A 16,988-nucleotide genomic window follows, 5' to 3' on the forward strand; every position below is an offset into this window, starting at 1 on the left:
GAGAGAGAGAGAGAGAGAGAGAGAGAGAGAGAGAGAGAAAGAGAAAGAGAGAGAGAGAGAGGGACAGGAAGAGAGACAGAGAGAGACAGAGACAGAGAGAGAGAGAGAGGGACAGGAAGAGAGACAGAGAGAGACAGAGACAGAGAGAGAGAGAGAAGCAGAGAGACAGAGACAGAGAGACAGAGACAGAGAGAGACACACAGAGAGAGAGAGAGAGAGAGAGAGAGAAGGAAAACAGAACAGGACATAAAGGAGGTAAATGCAGCTCCTGACCCAGAATGGGAGCTCACTAAGTCATGTCATTCTCCACATCTGGATTTACACCTGGATCTGGACAGTTCTTACGAGTTTTCACTGCTGGTCTGCATCATCCTCAAACTCTCCTCTGCTCCCATCATCTCCTCTGTGCTCCAGTACTGTGCCCAGTTTTTTTGTTCATGTATCTGTCAATCTTCTTGGGTGGCAAAGTCCTTAAAAGCAGGCACCTGGCACTTGCCGCTGTACCTGGTCCACCATAGAAGATTAATCTACATTTGCTGAATGGATCAGTCATGGAGGAGAGCTAAAAGAATAAGACACACTGGACTCTACTGCAGCCCCATCTGGAGGCCCCCATAGCCGAGGAGATACATAGGACACATATGCAAGGGGACACCAACGCCACCATGGCTGGACTGGTCTGGGGATCTTCATGGAGGAGATGGAGCTAGACTGGGCCACCTAAATGCTGGGGGCTGGTCAGCTGAACAGGGGCATGGAGGGCACTGTAGGAGGGAGGAATGGCTTGAGCCAAGGTTCAGGTGGGAATGGGCAAGGGGGGCATTGTGTATGGCAAGAGGGCAGGGTCTGTGTAGAGAAGTCCTGAAAGGGAGGGTGAGGCATGCTGTGGAGGCTTTTGATGCAGAGAGTGGGGCTTGGCATTTTTTTCTTTTCTAGTGATGCATCATCTCCAGCCGCCCCAAGCCAAACACAGGTATCAGACACATCCGCTCACTGCCCTCCCTGTGAGGATTCCATGGATGGTGGTGGTGCATGTGGCATGTTTTCTGTGCGCTATGGAAAAGTTGGGGCTGCCTTGCCCTGTTTTCTCCTGTAACTCCGTGGATGAAGAACCAGCCCTGGACTCTTGGCATCTCAGGGAACCTCCACTATCTCGGGCCCTGCTGTTCTAGGACAAGCTTCTCTCTTCCCCTTGACGTTCTGGTCCTTGGTTTCAGTTCTCCCCCTGTGGCCTCCTCTTTCACTCTTTGCATGTGCTCCCCATATAAATCAGTCCTCTGTACAGATCTGCATCCTACAGTTAAACAAACATTCATGTAAACACTGTGTCTGAGCTCCTGAGTGTGCCCCACAAAAAGCTCACAGAATGTGCAGGCAGGACAATTGCCATGTGATTGCAGGGTTGGTGACAAAGCTAAACAGGGACCCCGAGACTCCAGGTCATTTATTCACTGATTCAGCTATCAACTATAACATTACTGTGGTTTGAGGGTTTAGAGGTGGTTACACTGTATTTGTTTTGGAAGACTTTCATTTATTTATTTTTGTTAATTGACACTGAAAAGCCATCTACATTTATATTGTATGAGATATAGGTACTGTGGGATGTCTAAAGCAAATAAATTAACATATATATTATTTGACATATTTATATTTTGGTGGTTGAGAACATTTGCAATCTATTCTAGCAACTTTCAGTTATATAATACACTGTTGTTATTACCTATCATCGCCCTATTATACATTAGACAGGAGGCTCCTCTTGAGCCAAGATTAGGCCTCAGGCCCTGGTGGGACACTAAGCCCTTGTTCTGAGAGCCTCTCGGGTCCTAAAGTGGAGAAAGGCACCTGAGGAAGGGGCTGAGGGCACTGTAGTGAACAGGGCGTGGCCCAGCCTGGCCTCCCATGTCCCAACTTAGAGGTAGGTGGTTGTAGCTTCAATTCACAGACATAGTAGCAGTGACTCTGGGATTTAAGCAGCCTGCCCAAGGTCACACAGCTGTGTGACAGAGGGGCTAGAACTGCCAAGCCAGGCTCCTCCCCTGACTCAGCTCTGGTTCTGTGTGACTTGTCTGGCCTTCCTGAGTGATCTTGAGCAGCTATTGCATCCCTCGGGGGTTCAGTTTTAGCTCTCGGTTGAGGGTCCTCTGCAGGGCCTGTTCTCCCTGCTCGGGCCGAAGCAGGGCTTACTCCCCACTGCCAGCTGCCAGGCACACTGCTTGCTAAGCAGCCCGCGTTTCCCTAGCAGCAGCCACTGGCACCTCACCAGTCTCACTAAGCCCCAGCTTGCGTTTCTGCCTTCAGTGCATCAGAACGCGCTCCCTTGATGCTTCCGGAAGCAATAATCCAGACACGGTTAGGGGGTTTAGAGAAAATCCTCTGCTATGGCGGAAGAAAGTGAAATCCAGCAAAGCAAGGATTTCAGCAGATGCAAAATCTGCCCATTTACCTTCCAAATGCAGCCTGTGTGGCAGGAAAGGCTGAGAAGCCCGTGGGTACCCTCAGCTCCGGGACAGGTGCTGAAGGGGAAACAGCTAAATGCAGGTCTCTGGGGGTCTCCCGAAGGCCGAAAGCCCCACGGAGAAGGAAGAAAAGAGAAGATTCTCAAGTATTCATTAAAAGGTTGAAAGCTGATGATTTGACCTTAGACCCCGTTGCTAACTGGGTAGCAGTCTGATGCAGTCACACATTTCCCAAGTAAGTCCTCACAACACTGACATAAGAAGTAGGATTATCCTTAATTTTGGTATAAGGCTCAGACAGAGTCACATGATCAGTCAGTAACCGCAGACTGGAGCTGCTTACTGCTGAGAGGGGCCAGTGCTATCTATTCTGGATAGTCAGACTCTGCCCTCTCTCTCCTTCCCCATACCAGCTACCTGGCGTCATGGAAAACTACCCCTATGTGGTCAGCTTGATCCTCTGTGTGCTCCCAGAGCCTCCTCCATTTGATTCCCCGATCTGTGGTCCCTCAACCTTCTGCTGTCCTCAGCTAACCGTGGCCTTCTGAGCTCAGGTGAGGGGACTGTGTGGTTACTAGGGAAAATGTGCTCCCGCTCTAGGCTTGCTAGCAGCTTTAGGGCAATGAGCTATCTTTCTAAAATGAGGTTTTCCATTTCAGAGAGTCTGAAGCCTCCAGCTCTGCCAAACTGCAGGCCTTCCCCACAGCTCAGGATAGCTGGGATCACGGCCAAGGTTGAGCTGCTAGTGGACCCCTACCCCTACCTCTACCAAACCAGCCACTGCAACCTGTGGGGGACCCCCATACGTGTATATATAATGCACAGGCTAGCAGTAGGAGCTTCTCTCTTGTTCTTTATATATTTACATACTTAGGTAAAAAATGAATACACAAAGGAGTCTAGCATAACCTGCTATGCAGTTAGACAGACCTAGATTCTAATCCCAGTTCCAATAATTAATCTTGCTACCTGGGCAAGACATCTTTCAACCAACACAGTTTCTTCCTTTGTGAAATGAAGACAATAACGCCACCCACCTCAAGGGTCTGCTGCAGGATAGAATAGGGGCAAGCTCTTAGCACCGTGCCCAACATGCAGCAAGGACCCTATCAGTGTGGGCCCTGCCATAGTGCTGTGGCCTGTAGAATCACCGCCTGTCTCCTCCATTTGGAGAGTGACGGCTGACAGCAGGCCTGAGGCTGCCAGGTAGGGAGGCTGCTGTGCGCAGCACCTCTGTGGAAGCAGCTGGTGACGGCAGTCTTTCAGAAGGTATTACAGGCTATTGTTTTAATCAATACTGTTATTTTCTCCATGGCATCTATCCCCATGTTTACTATGTGTAAATAGGGTCTTTCAGTGATGTGAATGTGTTAGCTTAATGTAGCTGACTTTCAGCATGTGTGATGTGGTGGCTGCCCCTCAGGACCTCCAGGAAAATGAGATGATGTATCTGCCACAAAGTCATCCTTGTGAGCGAAATTTGAGAAATACGACATGGTGGTGGTCACGGTACCCAGTGCATGTTTGTGAGCAAGGAAAACAGACCATAAACATGAGCCTGCGAGCATGTCTGGCTGCTGGGGAGAGGGTGTGAATAGTGGGGATCCTATAATTGGGGGCTGGAGTTCCCTCAGCCAAATCTACATTCTGTACTACTCCACATTGCCTGGCAGAATCCTGCCCATCACTTTACTCTTGTCTGCCCCAGGAATTTGTCAAAGTTGACCCTTCATGATAGCTATTCCTAGATTCTTGGATTCTTGCATAGTCCCCTTCATCTCTGTATTAGCTTTCTTTTTGCTGGACAAAATACCTGACCCTCAAAACTTACAGAAGGAGATGTTTATTTTTACTCAAGGGCTTGGGGGGTTCAGTCCATGGTTAGTTGGCTCCAAGGCAGTAACATCATGGTGGAAGGGTGTGGCAAAAGAAAGCTGCTGTTTGTGGTGGCCAGGAAGCAGAGCAGGGGAATAGGTTCAGATATAGACCCCCAGGGTCACAGCTCCATAATTCACTCAGACATACCCATTAGTGTACTTTACTAATCCCCTCAGTGGCTCCCAAGCCAATCAAGTTGACAAGGTTAGCTGTTACACTCTCTTTCCAATATGTCACTCTGGAGATCTGAAAGCTCATCCGGTGCATGCTTCTCTGGCTCAGCCCCATCTGTGGGTGTGACCCAGTCTGTCTGCCCAGAAGGCTGTGTGTGGCAAAGGTGGCCTTTCCAAACTTTTCATGTGAGTTTATCATTCTTCTTCCTATATCAGGGTGCTTAGAATAAGAGACATCAGCACTATCAGTTCCTCTCATGGAGTTCCATGGGACTAAAGGGAAAATGAAAGGTTTAATTTAGACTTGGGGAGGGGTTCACCACTGTGACGTACCCCAGGCCAGCTACCACATGTGGGTCACAATTAACAGGTCAAACCCCCCAAATAGGTAAGTAACCCAATAATATCAGATTCAGACAACTTTGGATTCATTGGTAGAGCTCTCTGGAGCTACCTTTTCCAAAATAGTTTGTAGAATTTTATCACAGAATGAGATTCTATCCACTGTTTCTTTTTTTTTTTTTTTTTTTTTTCTTTTTAACAGTGTTTGGAAGCAGAGGGCTGGGTAGGAAAACTGGCTGATTTTCCACCTTTATGTTAAATGGCAAAGAGGGCCTAAGGGAAGCTGCTGCTAAGAAATGTGGGAAGGGAGGGACTGGGGCCTAGCACTTCAAGCCTGTCTGTTCATCTGTCCAGACTGCTTGTCAAACTCTGGGGCTCCATCTCACTAAAAGGTACTCTATAAATGTAAATAGCATCATTATCATTAAGTTCCGTCTGTGTGCCTTAAACCCACCACACACAATGTGATTGGAGTCAGGTTTCGTTTCCCTTCCTTGCCTGAGAGATATGAGGGAGGTGTTTTTCTTGGCAAATAAATATGATATCATAAGCCCTGGCAGGATTCCAACCTGAGTAATGGCCGTCTGCCTTCCTAATTCCCTCCGCAGCTTGGAACAGGAACATTATTCTTTACTTCCTCTCTTTAAAAACAAACTCCCTATTGAAAAGCATCACTCAGCCGCACGATCCCTCCCCATTGTGGCTGCATTCCAATGACAGGATGTGAGGGATGAGCTCAGATTACAGTGTACACTAGAGAAAACACAGCGAGACATTTGGCCTAGAAAAGGCACCTGAGGACCTCGAATGACAGCGGCCACTCTTCACGTGTCTGTTCATGAGGGACACACAGCCAAAAGGCATTAAGAATCACATTGTGTAGCATTGCCATTTCCCTGTCTAAATCATTATTGAGTAACTAGGTAACTAGGTAACCCAACCCAGGCTAGCTATTTGCCAGAAAGTGCTCAGCTATATTGCTGAACCCCTCTCACTGTGCATGGCTGGGGCGTACTGCTGGGAAATAAAGTTTCTCTGGCCATATGAGCCCTGCTACCTTGATGTATATACCTCCAACTTTGTTTGTCATTAGTTCTTCATAAATAATACTTTGAGAGAGGTAGCAGTTATTGTTACTGTTATGGTTTGGATATTAAATGTCCCCCTGAGGCCACACATTAAAGGCTTGGTCTGCAGCCTTTGGAACCACTGGCAAGTGGAGGAATCTTTAAGAGGTGGGGCCTAGTAGTAGTTAGGCATGGGGGTGTATCCTTGAGAGGATATGGGTACCCTGGCCTCTCTCTGTTCTTCTGCTTCCCAGCCTCCACAAGGTGAGCAGGCCTCCTTTGCCACATACTCCCTGCTATGATGAGCTATCTCTTCATGGGCCCCCAAACAATGGAGCCAACTGACCACGGACTGATACCTCTGAGACTATGAGCCCAAGTAAACCTCTCCTTCTTTAAATTGTTATCTCAGATACTTTGTTATGTGATGGAAAGTTAACCAACATAGTTACCTTTCCTCTTATAAACCTGAAAACAAAGGCCCAAGGAGATGCATTAGGTCACTTATTCAGGGCTATAGATTATACAGAGCAGAAGTGGGAGTTGAACGTAGGTCCTTTGTTTTAAATCTAATTATTGTGATGCCACATCAAGCCTTATCATTATGTTGGGGCTGTGAGGACCTTGCACTCCAACTTGCCTATGTTGAAGCTGCAATTTCAGGGTGGCAGAGTGAAATCATGGAGTCTGGAGCTGGGACATGGGTTCACCTCCACTGGCCACTGAGGTGCTGGGGGCTTGCTGGCAGTCCTTCAGTCAGATGAGGTCAGCACCTGGCTGAGCTTATGTGGAGGTCTTGAAGCAGGTATGTGGCAAGGTCCCTGGAAGTTCTGGGATCAAGGAACACTAGTGTGTAGTCTCGGGGTTGTCGATTCACCCAATTCACATTAATTGAGCCTCTAGTATGGTTAAACTTGGGGATATAGCTGTAAACAAGGTAAAGTCCCGCTGGTAGTCTGGCAGAAGGGACAAGCCAACAGAATACTACCATTATAACACAGGCAGAGAATCTTTAGTCTAGGAATTCAAAATCTGAACTGCTCCAAGACCCAAAACTTTTGGAATGTCACAGGTGGGATATCCCACATCTGAATTCATGTGACAGACTGAAGTCAAAACGTAAGTGCACTAACATATCGTATAAAATTACCTTCAGGCTACTTGTAAAGGTGTATATGAGACATGAATGGGTTTTGTGTTTAGACTTGTGTCCCATCCATAAAATATCTGAGTATGGATATGCAAATATCCAAAATCCCCCAAAACTAAAAATCTGAAACCTGCTTTCAAGCATTATGGATAAGGGATATGCAATCTGTATAGTGAGATGAATGCTCTGGTGAGAATACACCATTGCCATGTGTAGGAAGATTTGGACAAGGCCATTCCGGGAAATGATCATAGAGAACGTGACATCTAATGTGTAACTCAAAGGACAGATGGGAAGCCAGCAGGTAAAGATGGGGCTGCCAGTGTTCTAGGCTAAGGACAAAACATGCAAAGGCCAGGAGGCCAGAGGAACACTTAATCTCAGATGACGGCATGTTTGGTTGTGAGTAGAGTTGGAGGGAGAGCGGAAAGGCACAAGAAGTCATATGACAGAGCCAGTTAGCAGACCTCGCTGGAGCAGAGTCTTGAGGCTGCCATGTCCCGCAAGGCCCAAGCCCTCCTACTCCAACCTCATAGCCTGGAATGTCTTAACTTTGCTCTTTGCTTTCTCAGGCTTCAACCCTGCAGGAAGGAGGAACTGGAAACACATGCAAACCAGAGCCATCAGCACTGACCCCAGATTAAAAAAATCTTGCTGTGCTTTCTCTAACTGAAGGACTATAATCTGCACGATGTTCATTTAACATATTTTTGCCTTCCGAATGGCTTTTACTTTTCACTAAATTGAAACTGCGGTACAATATATGTGAATGATTAGTTTGTGTAATACATTCCAGCAAATTCAGATTAGGAGTGATTATGACTTAAGTAAAATAGTTGAACACAATTCTTATTGCCATCTATCTTTTCTCTTCTTTTTAGTGTTCACGGAGGTGACTGAATGCAAGGAATGAATGACTCTGAGGAAAGCTGAGAGTGGGCAGGGAAGGGTGGAGATCTGTGTTTGAGGGAAAGCCAAACAGGAAGTTTCAAGTCTGGAGTTTGCGGAGAAGCCCTGGGTTTCGAGGCAGATGGGAGGCCAGTCCTGGATCTGCCACTGGCCAGCTGTGTGACCTTCAGCAAGTTACATAAATTCTGTGAGTCTCGGTTTCCCATCCACAAAATGTGCCTTATTTATCCCTGGCTCATGGGATTTTTGTGGGGATGGAATGAAGCCAGGGACCAAGAGCAACATGTTGATGACCTAGGATGATGATCAGACTTTGGGTGTACCCTTTACTAGAGCTGTGTGACCTTGGCCTTTGTGACTTGCCCTCTCAGATCCCCAATTCCTAACCCACCAAATGGGAATAAGTGTACTTAATCATGGGTATCTTTGAAGAGAAGCTTTGTAAAATGTAAGCCATCTGGGAAGGCTGGAGGGCTGGTGGAGGTGTGAATGGAGCCTGAGGGGGTTTCCTTCCCTGGTGAGCAACCTGGTATGGTGTGGGTCGATCTTTGCTGGGAGCCTGTGCTGGGAAGGTGAAGGATAGGTACCCTGGGTAAAATTTCACTTTGCAGTCCCAAGCCTTGCACCCGCCCTGAGAACTCCCAATCCTCCTTTCTCTGTTCTATATTTCACCCTTAGGGATAAACACATTTTAACAGTCTGTGTAATGCATGTGCGTGTTATGTTTTTATGTAGAGTCTGTCTCTGGGTTCAAAGGTAGGAAATAGATTCATTCCCTGATATCCCCAGATACCTAGCACACAGCCTGGCCTGTTAGGAGGAGCACAGGAAATATATGTCAAGTGAATGGATTTGCAAGTGAGGCTAGACTTCCGTCTCCTGGGAAAGCTGAGCTGAGAGCAGGGAGCCGGGGTAAACGGAAGGCATCAGTCACTTCTGCAGGGAGCTTGCTGCAGCGAAAAGGAAAGAACAGAGGTTTAGGGTGTGGAGCCTGACACCCATTCTACCAGGGAGCCACAGGCCCTCAGGATTTTCCCCAAAGCCAGAGACACCCACAACCTGCCTATGTCTTCCTGTCCCCTCTTAGCAACCTGACAAAATGTCTCCCAATCAGAACAGTTACTGCCACCCTGGAGCTGCTTCCTTTGAGGTATCTGCCTCCTACGGCTCTGGCTGGAGACCATATTTCTTTTCTTCATGACAACAGAGACAACAAATAAGATGACAGCAGGTACAGGGCTCTCCAAGTGCTCCAGAGCTGAAGAAGGCTGGACTGGCCACAGCATCTGCATGGAGGGGGCAGCAGCTACTGCCCAGGTGGTTGAGGAGCTGCCCGACTCCTCCTGGACTCAGGCGAGGTGATTGACTTGGTCTGTACCGCTCCTCTCTGAGGCAGGCAGCACTGTGGCAGCCACCCCTGCTTACCCAGCAGGCAGGGCCTTTGGGTCCTACGTGCTTGGGAAAGTGAGGGGAACCTTCCAGGGGAGCTGGCATTCTGTGAGGGCTACCTAAGTCAGGTGCATTGGTAAGCGCTTGACAACCCTGTGAAACAGCTACTTTTGTGCTCAAAAGAGGATATGGAAGCTCAGAAAGGTCGAGTACAGTTGGCTGTCCATATCTGCAGGTTCTGCATTCAGATTAAATCAACCATACTTTTAAAACCTTGTGTCTGTTCTGAACACATACAGATCTTTTTCTTGTTAATGTTTTCCTCAACGATACGGCTGAACAATTATTTATATAGCACTTACATTGTGCTAGGTGTTATAATAATCTAATGCATATGGGAGGATGTTTTGTGTCAGTTATATGCAAATGTAATGTCATTTTATATAAGGAACTGGAGCACCCATAGATTCTGGTATTCATGGGAGGGGTCCCGGGATCAATTTCCGATGGATACGGAGGAATGATGACAATTAGTGAGTGGTCAGTCTGTTTAGTAGTTAGCTGGCAATGCTGGGGTAAGAAGTCCTCGTCTCTGAAGCCAAAAGACAGCTCTCTTGGCACTGAGTAGTGGGCACTCCCCTTGACAGTAAGTGCACTCCTTTCCTTCTGAGCCGCAGCTTCTCCACTTTTCACCAGTCACTGATGCCTGGGAGATGCGCTCTGTGCTCCAGCCAATTCTATCGTGCCACCTGGTCTACCCTTGTCAGTGTCCCCATCCCCTGCCCCCAGGCCCTGGGCTTGGGCTGGGTCTGTCCTGTGCCCCAGCTGAGGGCTGAGGCCCTGTGTCAGTTGCTACCCGAGAGCTGCTCTTTCTGCTCTGGCTCATCCTAGGATGGGGTCCCCTCCGAATACCAGCAGGGGCCGCGCACGGCAACACCAGCACTAACCATGACTCTGGCTGACTGTTGAGCATTTATTTATTCATTTTTGGTACTGGGACTTGAACTCAGGATCTCGCGCTTGCAAGCAGGCACTTGTGCCACTGAGCTAAATCTCTGGCCCTTGTCAAGCATTTATTGAGACTTAGACTCTGAGGTCGGTGTTCTTAGCCACTATTCTGTCCTGCCTCTTCCTCATTTGACATGGTCTGTGATCTTACCTGTCATGGTGATTTTCTGGATAGCATCCTCCTTTAAACCTCTTTGAAGAGCTCCACCCCAAATTCCACATGTGGACTGATGGCGCAAAGTCCAGGGGATGTTACTTTCTCTCTCTCTCTCTCTCATCACTTTGTAATGAAGAGGTCGCAGACTGCACTCACTTTCCTGGTCCCCCAGGCCTAGGGATGGCTCCTATTGGGTTGTTCAGTGTGCCCCGCAAGAGGCCTTGGGCCTTGCCTAACTCCCCAAGGCTTCTAGAAACAGGCCATGGTGGGCAAACCTCTCCTTTGGCTGAGGTCAGAGGCTCCAGTTCTCCCATCCTACCCCAAAGGCCAGGTCTGCAGGGGCTGCAGGGGCTGCAGTCAGCCTACTGTGGCTCACAGCGGACTGAACAGGGGGAAGAAAATCTTATCCTGGGCCAGTGCGGGCTGGATGGAGGCAAAACAGCCTATCTGTGAAGGTCACTCCCACTGTTCAGTGAGCAATCTGTCCCCATTTCAGCCTCAGTGAGAAGGTGATGGAGGATGTAATTAGGGCCTGAGCTGCGCCTGTGGGGCTGCTGTGCTGGATCAAGGAGGCTGGGGACACAGGCAGCACAGTATCTCTGTCCTCAGAGACTCCGTGCTATCTGGAATCCAGGTGCACACGATGGCTCCCTCGATGGGTGCCAGATTCAGGTCTTCCTGCTTTTTCTTCCCTGCTTCTGCTCTCATCATGATGTATCTGTCTGTGTGTCTCATTTCACCCCATTCCCTTGAGGACTTGTCTTATTAGCGAGTGATCTAATGCACTAATGTGGCATTAAGATGTTAAAGTCTAACAATTGGCCTGATGTTTGTAACTAGCTGTACCCTAAGGGTGCACATCTTGAATAGGAGGATTCCTTGACCTAAAGGCATACATCCCTTAGGGTGAAGTTCTTCTTGTTCCTGAAGGAGGATCTTTATGCAGGGCAGGCCCCAAGTTGCTATAATGTGGAGGACACTACAGTGCCTGCAGCAAGCACTTTCCCAAGGGCCTGTTGCTAGTGTACGGCAGAGCAGGGGAAAGAGCCAGGTTGGGAGTTCTTCCTGTATAGCCTGATGCATCCTAGCCCCAGTCTGCATTGCACCTGGGCCTCCAGCCAGGTCAGGGTCCTGCTCTTGTGTGGAGCTGGAGTGTCCCCCGAAGGCCTATGTGCTCAAGGTGTGGTCCCCAGCCTGAGGAACCACTGGGAAATGGTGAGCATATAGGAAGTGGGACCTAGTGGGAGAAAGTTGGTCACTGAGGGCAAGCACTGCACCCTTGACCCTTGACCTTTGCTAGGGATATTGGTCCCTTGGTCCCTTCTCTGTCTCTGTCTCTCTTCCTGCCTCTCTCTGTCTTTCTGTCTCTTGGTCTCCCTATCCCTCTCTCCCTCCCTCTCTCTCTACTGCCTGGCATAAGCTGAACAGGCTTCCTTTGCCAAGTGCTCCTGCCGTAATGCACATTGCAACCCCAGCCTCAAACAGTAGGGCCACATCACCATGGACTGAAATCTCTGAAACCATAAGCCACAATAAACATTTTCTCCTATTAAGTTAATGGTCTCAGGTATTTTGTCACAGTAAAGGAAAGCTAACCCACACTGGTTCATCAGGGTGGAGTGCTACTAGCAGGAGGACCTGGCATGTTCAGAGAAATTGCTTTGTCTTGCAAGTCCAGAAGGAGAGAAAGATAGGAGAACTATAAAGATTTCTACCATTTCCTGTTCACTTTCTGTGTCCTGACACTGTGTCAGCCTCTTTAAATATGTATATGAAGTTGTAATATATATTATCACTCTCTGTTTCATCTGTAAAAAACCCTGAGGATCAGAAAGTTTAAATATCTTACACATGCCACCAATAGCAAGTCCTGCAAAGGGTAACAGTGACCCTAAATCAGCATCTGTGCCCACTCTTCATTCCTGGAGTCCAAACAGCCTTAAGCCTCTTGCTGGGCCAATAGTTCCCACCTGGTTCCATCCCCTCAGGACTGGCAGATGTGTGGGACCTGCAATGCCAGAACTGGGGCTGCTTGCCTTTAGACTTCCTAGACAGTAGCCCCGAGGGAACTAGGAGCCTGGTTGGGGGAACTGTGAAATAAAATTCCATACCCTTCTGTAGGGCCCCTTGGATGGGGACTTACACGTACTGAGTGCCCATGATGTCTCAGACCCTGGCCTAGGTATTTTCCAAACAGTTCTTGTTTTAATCCTATTAACAATGCTGTGAAGTATACATCTTATTCCTTTACAGAGGTGAGAAAATGGAGACGAAAGGAAGTCTAAAGTCACCCAGCAAAGAAACACAGGGAGCCGAGATTGGAATATTTGAGGTGATTCTAAAATTGTGTTCTCCCACACCATGCAGCCTTCCAAGGAAGATTAGGGTCCAGTGGAGGCAGAGCTTCCTTGCAGAACTTCCAGTCTGCTGGGGATGACAGAGCACATCAAGCCAGAAAAGACCAAGACATGACCCCTGGGTAGGGCAGGCAATGTTCACCTGCCTGGCCCTGCTCCCCGCTGTCTGCTCCTGCCTCATGGTGCCTCTGGGTGTAGCAGAGCAGGCCTGGTTGGAGCAAGAGCTCCTGTGGAAGAGACTGGGCCAGAGTAGAAGCAGCCCAGCCCTCTGCAGAGGGCAGGTGCTGCCTGTCTTTTCCGGGAAGGGGTTGAGGGGCGCAGGCCTGGAGAGTGGAGCGCAGGAGGCAAAGGATCCAGCCACAGCCGGAAGCCTTGCAAAAGCTCCTCTGCGGCCCTCGAACCCACCTCTTCTGCAGACCTGAGGCTTGTCCAACAGGAAAAATGCCAGGGCTCTAGAGAAACAAATGTCATGGGCCTGGCTTCCCACAGAGCCAAGGAGCTGTCTCCTGCAGGTCACCCTTGTGTGGACGTGGACCGTGGGCCAGGCAGCTCTTCAAAGCTGCCCCCCCTCAGCTCGCTCAGTAATTGACTGACTCATCGGTCACTGCTTTGCGTGCTCAGCCATTGTTAACTGGTGACTTGAAAATTACCTTTATTTAGCACCGTTATCGGAAGGCTGCAGGGGCTCCGGCATTTCCACTCCACCAGCTCATGCTGGCTGACGGCAGCAGGCAGACTTGTCACACAGGCTGCAGTCCTGAGCTGTGGCCCTCCCTGCGGGGGGACAGGGCCAGTGTGCTAAGTGGGTGCAGTGGGTAGGCCCTTGGGGCACAGGGCACGCAGTGCTCATGAGCTGGCCCTGCCCCTGCTGTGCCTTCAGCAGGACATGCTTGCCTGCTGGTCCCCTCCCTGTGGCCACGCTGCCTTGTCTGCAGCAGACAAGTTAGAATGTGGGCCTCCACATGCCTGTGTAGTCTGGGCTTTACAGGACGCACATTCACTTCAGGGAGGGGTTGCATCTCGGCTTCCATAGTTTCTGGCAGATCCTCAAGCGGGTTTGTGTCCCCCAGAAAGCTTGGAGCCAGCATCTGAGTCTTGGCTGTCATATGACGCCTCCAGGGGTCATTGTGGCCTTCACTGAGGTGATACTCAGGGTGACAGGGATACGCTGGAACTGTTGTCCTCCTCCTGGAGGGCAGGGCTGGGTCCACACTCTGTTGGTACATGTTTGCTGACTGACAAACCACAAGAGACAAAGAAAAGACTGGGCATTTGCAGGACTCTGTCTCTCGTTTTCTCCTTACGGTCAAAAGGGATTCTGTCCCTTGGCTTCCTTCCCTCTGAGTGCTGCGTGGTGCATCTCCTCCAGTACCCTCCCCATCAGCCACAGGCCCTGTATCCTGCAAGCCACAGCTGGAAAAGGCTAGAGGCAGCTAATGGGGAGGGGCTGGAGAGCCAGGCGAAGGACAGGGCGTAGCTTGCCAGAGGATGCAGCCTGAACAGCTGGAGGGCTGGCCAGTCCTTTTAGGATCCCATAGGGCCCAGCAGAAATCATGTCCAAGGCCACAGTTCTCTAATATGCACTCTTGCCCACCTTTCCTTCCTGTCTAGCCTGGGGCCTCACACAGAGCTAAGACTCTGAACCAAAGACAGAGGAAGTCATTGTCCTAAAGATCATACCATTTCTGAAACCTCAGAGAATTTTGTTAGGAGTTGCTTGCTGTTTTCTGCCAGCCTTCCACCTGGCATTTTTCAGCCCTCCATGTCAGCAGGCTCTGGTCCTTGGGAAGAAGAGCAGGGCTTCCTGCAAAGCCCCCTCCCAGCTTCCCAGGCCTGGGCCTTCAGGGCTTTTCTGGTTGTCAGGCATGCACACACTGAATATGGACGCTGGTCCTCTCTGCTGCCCGTGGCACTGTTTCTGTGCAGCTGTGGGGACAGAGACAAGGTCTGTGGGCTGTGAGCCCGCCTGGAGAGTACTCGAGAGCCACTTCATCTGTCTCCTCTTCTCTTTCCAAGCTCTTAACCCACTTGAGTGGTGGGGAGGGGCCTGAAGGGGCTGGGCAGCCACTTGGGTAGACAAGGGAGCCCCAGTCAGCCTCTTTAGCCTGGCTCTCCCATCAGATTTGGAGGTGGGGCCGTGGGAGGGAGCTGCTGAAGGCTGGTCCAGGAGCCCCTCCCCCATAGTCTCAGCAGGGAGGCGGATGGGAGTGAGCAGGAGCCAGCTCCCAGGAGGGGCCGCCCTTGCTGACCACTTGGGCTTGGCCTCTTTCCTCCTGAATCTTAAACCTGGGTTTTGACACGAACCACTTTACTTTACAAAGCATTTACACCACTCATCTCATTAAATTTTCACAAGAACCCATAAGGTATGCATCGTAAGCACCATCTTGAAGAAGATGCCACTGTGCCTCGGAGAAACGAGTGCTTCATCCAAGGCCACACAATGGGTCAGGGTACGCAGGGCTAGAATGAGGTCTTCTTTCCATGGGAGACTCAGTTGGCCAACAATGGCCTGGGGCCTTCAGCCAGGTCACACTGCTTCCTTTGGTGAGATGGGGGATGGTGGGAACAGACCAGCCCTGATGGCACCTAAAGCCTCCCGGGCACTGGCAGTGACAGAGATCAGCTGGGACATCCTTCCCCACTCCTCCTCCTCCTCTGGGAGTCCAGGTATCTATGGGCTTCTCAAAGGCTTTTCTTGAGGCCTATGTGGTCAGAAAGAGTTGTAATAAATTAAGATTTCAGGGCCAGAATCATAGTAACTGGCATTGTGCTTCTTCCTGTAGGAGCAGGGGAGGTGGTCAAGTTCCCCAGCAGGTGAACCACTCTGGGGCCCTGGGAAGACCAGGAAGATACCTGGAATGAGTCTGTTTTCAGTTTTGCTGAGCCTGAGGGAGAGCCACAGAACAGAGGCGGAGGATCCAGGGTTATTACTGAACTGCTGTCTCCAGGGCCCAGTCACCGGTCTCAAGAATCATCTGTCACAGGGTCCCAGTAACCCTGACCCCCAACGTTCATGCCCACGAAATAAACTAGCAAGAATGCTCTGGTCAGTGCCTCACACCGGGACCTAATGCAGCACCTGGCACACGGCAGATGCTCAGTAAATTGTCACAAGATGCAACACGATAGCACAAAGGATTCTTCCTGTGCTGCGATGATCCTGGTGTCAACACACCTTGCCGAAATACTGGTATGAAAGCACAGCACACTCAGTTACAACTATGGACAGTACAAAATATTCCAAAATGGTAGGAAATGACTGTGCCACTGGTTTGTACAGTTACTGTACTTTTTTGTTATTTTAGAATTACTTGTAGGAATATGTTTAGTGTAAGACAATATGCCTAGTTAGATCTGCAGTAGCACCGTATGGTTATCATATCTCTAGAGCACATCATTTTTTTTTTCTTGTGCGTGCTTGATTTAATCTCATGTTGTTTTGTTCCTCATGACCCTAGGAACAACAAGCCACTGTGTGTGTGTGTGTGTATAGGTGTGTATAGTGTAAGTGTGCATTAGGCTATACCATCTAGGTTTAACCAGACTCTGATTTTGCACAATGATGAAATCACCTAGGAATACATATCTCATGTCATAAACCTGTCATTAAATGGCACCTGACTAAACTAATAAAGTGAAAAAACAGAAACGCCTGTCTGTCTTGTCTTCCCGAGAGGTTTGGTGGCCTCTGGTGCAGAGTCTGGGCGAGACAGCAGTACTGGGCTATGGCTCCCAGGCCCGGGGTACAGGCAGACACATCCAGCTGCCGGTTCCAGAATCTGGAAGGCAGAAGGAGGAAGCAGACGGGAGTGTTTGTGGGTCCCGGTCCTCTAATCAGTCACTCAGAGGATGTGGGAGGATTTTGGGGTGTGGCAACAAGTCCCTGTTCTAGATGAGCCATCCCTGGAAACCCATGTTGCCCTACTGTCTTCTGGAGACCCTTCCCAGTGCACGTGGCCCTGAGCCACCCTCTCTGTAGAAGACCTGTGGCTGTCAGTGGCTGGGGTCCCCTCTTGCCAGAGCAGCGTCACTAGTCCTGGAGCCTGGGCCAGGGCCTGCCTGTCACTCAGCGCCTCTGCAGTGTGGGGACACA

The 16,988-nt window shown here is 49.7% G+C and overlaps 1 protein-coding gene and 1 long non-coding RNA gene across 5 annotated transcripts in view; one reads left to right on the forward strand and one right to left on the reverse strand.

Annotated features, from left to right (window-relative positions):
* The window catches only part of LOC102009483, a 17,638-nt gene extending 9,475 nt beyond the window's left edge, over positions 1 to 8,163 (forward strand). Inside the window, exon 3 of the long non-coding RNA XR_260029.2 lies at positions 7,954 to 8,163. This is a non-coding gene — a long non-coding RNA (uncharacterized LOC102009483). The remainder of the gene's footprint in view (positions 1 to 7,953) is intronic.
* Kirrel3 (kin of IRRE like 3 (Drosophila)) overlaps positions 1 to 16,988 on the reverse strand; it is a 566,099-nt gene that overhangs the window by 141,706 nt on the left and 407,405 nt on the right. The gene's annotated exons all lie outside the window — the stretch shown is intronic.

This window comes from Chinchilla lanigera, unplaced genomic scaffold (assembly GCF_000276665.1).
Source record: "Chinchilla lanigera isolate Chin_1 unplaced genomic scaffold, ChiLan1.0 scaffold00011, whole genome shotgun sequence".
Lineage (NCBI taxonomy): Eukaryota > Metazoa > Chordata > Mammalia > Rodentia > Chinchillidae > Chinchilla > Chinchilla lanigera.